Source organism: Urocitellus parryii, chromosome 5 (assembly GCF_045843805.1).
Source record: "Urocitellus parryii isolate mUroPar1 chromosome 5, mUroPar1.hap1, whole genome shotgun sequence".
In the NCBI taxonomy this organism is placed as follows: Eukaryota; Metazoa; Chordata; class Mammalia; order Rodentia; family Sciuridae; genus Urocitellus; species Urocitellus parryii.
Genome location: NC_135535.1, coordinates 199,800,675 through 199,806,900, shown reverse-complemented (window position 1 = coordinate 199,806,900; position 6,226 = coordinate 199,800,675).

The window sequence follows — 6,226 nt, the reverse complement described above, 5'->3', positions numbered from 1 at the left end:
TAGTATTACCTAGGAGCTTCAGAAAAAACATCAATGCCTGAGTCCTACCCCTAGAGAGTCTAATTGACTCGAGATGATGTCTGGGCATCTGCATTTTCTATACCACTTGAAGTAATTTTGATGTGCATCCAATATTAAGCAGTTTAAGAATTCTCCTCTTTTCTAATGAGCCTCAGAAACATCCAAATGAAGATTCAATTGTAACTGCCAAAGGTGTTAAGGATTTGACAGCAAGTTGCGTGTCATACAACTCTTCAGACAACACCTGATTTATCACACAGAAAGAAATCCTTTTGCTTGAATATACAGGTATTCATTCACTAGTTCTCACATAATTCTGTGTGAGGTACTACTTTGTGAGTTTTATCAGTTTGGAAGAAACATCAACTTCAGGTTAATTGCACCTTAAAGTTACATGCCATAAATTCTTCCAAGTTCTCATTGTCAGGGTGTTAAAAAATTAAAATGTTCCCCGATTAGCTTAATTTTAACTGTGAGAAGAAAGAGTCCCCATTAATCATTAGAAAAGCTGCCACCCATTTCTGTCATGTCTACAATGTGAAGTTTTTGACATTTGTACAGAATTTATGGAGAGCTCAAAGAGGTGGGAGAATCATGCTGGGTTTATAACATCTTTACAAATTATGAAAATTGGTAACTGAATAGCAATTAATTGTTACCACATGTGACATCTATTTGAGACTAATTTAATTAAAAAATTCTGAGATGAGTTACGGAGAAACCCGTATAGGACTGTAGGTAGAAAATTGTATTTCATAATTTATTTTGATTAATCTAAGCACCTAATATGTATACCCAGGCTGTTCCTGCAGGGAGTCAGACAGGAGCAAATTTGGGCACTGATCCAGCCTGGGACTTGGCAGCAGCCATGCCCAAGGCTGATAGAGGCTCTGTAATCCTCTTTGCAAGCCTTGTCCCCAGGTCTCAGTTTTGGCAGTCAATCAATAGATTTATCTCACTAAATCGGCAGAGGAGTGTTTCAATATGTGTTGGCAACAGTTACCTGGAGAAAGAACTGCAAGAGATGTAACAATATTCCATTGATGTAACCTTCCTGAGTTTTTGTTCTTATGAATTTTCAGGCTGATCTTTTATGGAAGCAGCTCATTTTTATATTTATTATCTCAGGAAGGCTAAGTCTACCACCTCTGTCCTGTGGTTTGTACGTCTGAACATTGAGTCTTTCAAATGCAGGGCAAGGAAGTTACTTCAATGGGACCCAGGCAGGAGTGTGGCTTGATCCTGGAGTGAACACAAGGCCCATCCCCCATAAAGCAGAATCACCTCTGTTTCCCAAGGCAGGTCCTTGAAAGATTTACCTTCATGTGTTCATGTCTTTCCTATGATGCTTGTGTTGTTGAGTTGCTATGGAAAGCTCTTGTACTATGTTTGACATGTTGTGCGTGCTCAATAAATATTAAATCACTGGCACAGTCTCCAGCCATGGGATTAATAAGCCAAGTCAGTTACCTACAACCTAAGGACGGCCAAGGTCAAAGCAAGGATAAATCATGCCAAGGAAAATATACTCTTCGATCTAGACTTGTCAGAACCAACTAACATCAGAGATGACTGTTCATTTGGGTTTTCTGTGACCCCATGTTCTCCACCTGAGTAATGCCAGCATTTTAATATATGGCACAAGATTGTATGTGCCTAAATCCACAGTCCATCAAAATCAAAGTGGAGAATTTCATGCTTAATTTCTATACCATCATGAATCTGGAGCATTATTTAAAGGTTAGCACTTTGTCACCCATTTTCCACATAGAACTTGATAAATTCTAAAAACATCAAATGTGTAGGTCGACAAATAAGATCTAGAAGATTCCAAAATGTTCTTGGCAGAGTCATAAACAAGAGTTTCTGGTACATATAAAATAACACTTAAAAATGAATCTGTGGACACCTTTTCAAGGGATCCATTTATCCTGTAAGCCAAGATAAACTAGTGTTAAAGTGTTGGAAAGATACAATATATGGATTGAAATGGGGTTGCAGGCCCAATTTATTGAGAGACTGGACTTTCCGAAACAGTTTTTGAAAGCAGCAAGTCTTAGTTTGATAACAGAGTTTTTGTACTTCTAACAGGATTTGAATTATTATTCTCTGCCTTTCAAGTTGATTCCATTCTTCTCATTCTTTATTCCTCTTTTCTCCTCTTTTTTTCCCTGCTACCTTTCTATATTATCTTTAAGATACCACCTCTCTGAATCCTCTTCTGTCCCAGTGAAGGAGGGGTAACAGGATTAAAGCACCGGTTTTCTGCTTGGCCTCTCTAAGGTGAGTAATGGAGAGAAGGCCTGGCGAATCCCACTGCAGAAGTCAGGCCATATGGATGCGCATCTCTTGCCCACGGTGGGGTCTGGGGGTTCACACAGTCATTTCACAGCCAAGCTCCAGGCCAAGGTGGAGAGCAGAGGTTTGCCCAGACTCTCCATAGGACCCTTAAACTGATGAATCTCACTGAGCAACCCTCAAGAGGGGCCTAACAACAAAAGGTCAAATGTGTTTCATTTTGATGTTTGGTGCTAGAATAAAGAAACCAGAGCTAGAAAAAGCACAGGACAAACACTGTCCACTTTTAGGCCCTCCACGCCCTCCCTGGACTCTTACAAATCCTCTTCTTGACTTACTAATGATTGAATCCCCTGGTCCCAGAACCCATCTCCTCCTGGAATGACATCAAATGACTCATGGAAAGCTATACTGTCACCACTGCCCCAGACCCTCAGGAAATAAAAATCCACATAAAGACTTCAGCTTGAGCTCTGGGTTGGAAGTCAGGTATTGGAATTTGTCCCCAGCCTGGAACAACCCGGTCACCCTGGTTCTTCCCTCTAGGAGGCTGGCCCAGTCATTGGGGTAAGAGGCAGGGTACTGCAGCATAGTGTGCCCTAGGATAGTCTGATGTGGTGGCCTGGCCATGGCCAGTGTGCTTGTAAACAGGCTCCTACAGATGACAGTCCTGAGGCCACTGCCCTTTGCAGGACAGATGCTGAGGGCACATTGACCTCATTTTAGAAAGCCCAAGGCTGGCCACAGGTAGAAGACTGGAGTGTGTGTCAGCGCCATTGATGACCTTGTGTTCCCTAAGGTCTCTATGCATCCACATTGCACGCGATATCTCTCTCTCCCTCTCTCTCTCATCTTCTCAAGGCTGAGAGAGGGACTATTAATGAGCAGTCAGACTCCCATGCAGCTGCACCTAACCAAGATGAGCTGGTCTGAATGCAACAACTTCCACCTGACTTAGCTGCCAGGAATTGGGTCCATCTGGGTGCCCTGAGGGCCCCATATCTGCAGGTAAAGGAGGTGCCCTGATCCCAGCTAAGGAGGATCACAGGCCTAGAGGAGTGTGGTGCAGGACAGGAGTCCTCTTGGGGCCTGCACGCGGTGCCAGCAAACCAGGCCCTCACTATGGCCTCTCACCCCAGAAGGGAGAGAGCTGGCTCCTGGAGAATGTGACATTCTCCATCTCCTAGAAATTTAAGAGTCGGTAAATTATAGATAGAAGAAAAGGGTTTGCTGGGGAAGTCTGGGGCGGGAAGGAAAGGAAGACCAGAAGAGACTTGTTCTTACAAAACAGCTGCTAGGACCCTTCTCCCCACCCAAGGGGAGTGCTTGCTCCTGCAAGGTGAAGGGAGTCCTGGGCAACTTCCTTTTCATCCTCAGAGCAGCAGCACCCCCTCTCTGCCCAACTGTACTCCTGGACGCTGGCCTACTGGGATGTGATCCTGTGTCCACTGCTTGCCACTGCCTAGGGACCCAGCTGTCGCATTTGCTGTTACTGTCCTCGCTGCAGGTCGCTGTATGAGTTCTTGGCTGTCTGGCGGCTCCCAAAGGCTGCACACTTCCTTGGCTGACCTCGTTGTGGCCTAAAGCACCAGACTTAACACCAACGCATGCCCCGGTGGACACTGCCCTACTGTCCCAGCCACCCTCCCTGCCCCTGCACACCCCCAAGCAAAGCACGGTCTCGGGTGATGCTGCACCTCCTGCTGCTCTCTAGGGTGAAGTGTGCATCTGCTGCCATCTACTCCTGCCCTTCAAGCATCTTCCTCCTGCTCGGGGGTGGGGTGAGGACAGAAGCCTCATCCCCAGTGTTCTCCCAGTGTCCTGCTGCCACTCTGTCCCTGGAGCCATGGACATTGGCGCCCCCCAGGATACCCCCAGGTCTTGACTCCCTCTCCATCCTCTGCCTCTGGTCCCCACTCTTCGGTCCATACACAAGGACACCTGGCCCCAGCCCCCAGCCACTGGCAACGTGTGTGTCCTGCTGGAGTGAGCTGGGGGAGCATAGGGGGGCCAGCGGCCAAGGGTGTCTGCACCCCGCCAGACAGTGCTCCTGGTCCTACTGGTCAGGTGATGCGCACCGGCTGTTCATCCAGAGGTCTTGGCAGTAGTGGACGGCATCAGGGAGAATGTTCACAGCAGGGACTCAGGCAGTCGGAAGGGACCTTCTCCTGCCCTGTGCAGCAGGGATGGTTCCTCCAGGAGCGCAGACTTCAGGGAAGGCCGCCTGGCTTCTCTTGGCAGGTTCTGTCGCAGCCTTCTTCCAAATGATCCTTAGTTCCTTTGGTGTCCCTTGATCACTGTTGAAATGACATCTTGACTATCAGGAGAAATTTGGAGCTTCCAGAGGGTGGAGCCCTTGTCTGTGTGGGGAGCAAGCAAGGACCTGGCAGCTTCGAAGGTGGGTGGACGTAGGGAGGGGCACTGCTTAGCTAAGGCCAGGCCCCTGACACCTTCAGGCTTTATTGCACCCTGGAACACACCCACTACAGGAAGGAGATGCCTGCAGAGGGTCTGGGAACTGAACGTCTCCCAAATCAACAAGTGAATCCTCACCTGCCATCAGGGTGCCCTGGGGCTCCCTACCAGAGCACACCTGGAAGGTAACCTTTGAAGTTACTTTAAAACCAACCCAGCCCCACCCCTCCCATGTCCTTTCTGATTGAGAGAGTCACAGACTTGGGGACAAGAGTGTGTTTCTCCTTTGCTAGCAAAGCAATAAACCTTCTTTATCCTTTTTCTCAAGACTGTGTCCTCATTATTAAATTGGCATTGATTGGCATTGGGGACAGGGACGGAGCTTTCTGTTACAGTAACTCGGAGGCAGAGCTGGAAATCAAGTCAGGCAGGCTGCCCCAAAGCCCATTAGCTTTTCGGGCCACTCCATATGACCTTTCCAGAGCACGTTGTTCCCAAACAGCAGTTGTTGTCCCACTTGCTTTGTGTCTGCCAGTGTCCTTTGTACTCAGACAGCTGGTCTCTTGCATACTTTGCACAAGGCTGTCTTTGAAACCAAACCCAACCCACAGGGGGTCTCCCAAACAAATCCTCGCTCTCCGTGGCAGCCAACCTGAGAGAGGTCTGGGTTATTGGACTTCCTTCCTTCCTCCCTCTCCCCTCCTCCCCTCCCCTCTCCTCTCTCTTCCCTTTTCCTTTCCTTCCAGGTTTATTACCTGTGTTCTTCTGCCTTCCCTGCTGGTTATTTTCCACTTGAATGGAAGGGGAGAGGATGCTTCGGGGCGCTTGAATGGATGCCCCACAAAATACACAAGTGCACGGAACAATTTAGCAGCCCTTTACTACTCAGGTGCTCATTATGATAATCAGCAGGGAATGATACTCTGGGGCCCACAGCTGAGGCCTGAATAGAAATCAGCTGCCTGGACTAAGAAAAGACAGGTCACGGTAAGACCGTACTCCCGCTTGATTTCTCATGCTTATTGTTGAGGTAGTTAGGACCTGCATCTTAATGGGTCCTTTGGTTAAGAGGGACTTGGTTTGGAGTCCTTTGGCATTCTGCAGCGGGTGCTCATTGTTCTCTCCCTGGGCTCAGCAGACTTGCTCTGGGAGCAGTAGCTCATCCTGTTCTTTATCCACTCCAAACTGGGCTCAGGGTGGACAGGCCAAATCCCTGACAACCCATAGTTCATGAACAGATCCTAAGGGGGCAGATGCAGCCTGCACTTCACAGAACAGGCTGGTTTCTGTATTTGACTGCAGTCTGTCACTCTGGGCCAGGCCAGGCATTGCCTACATTGCAGAATTCTGGCTGCAGGTGTGCCAGCTGGTCCAAATGCAAAACAAACACCCCATCCCTGTGGGCAAGAGACCCTGAAATGCACGTAGATTTCAAGATCCTCAGAAGGACCTCAGAGAGCATCCAGACCAATCCCTTAACTTAATAGATGAG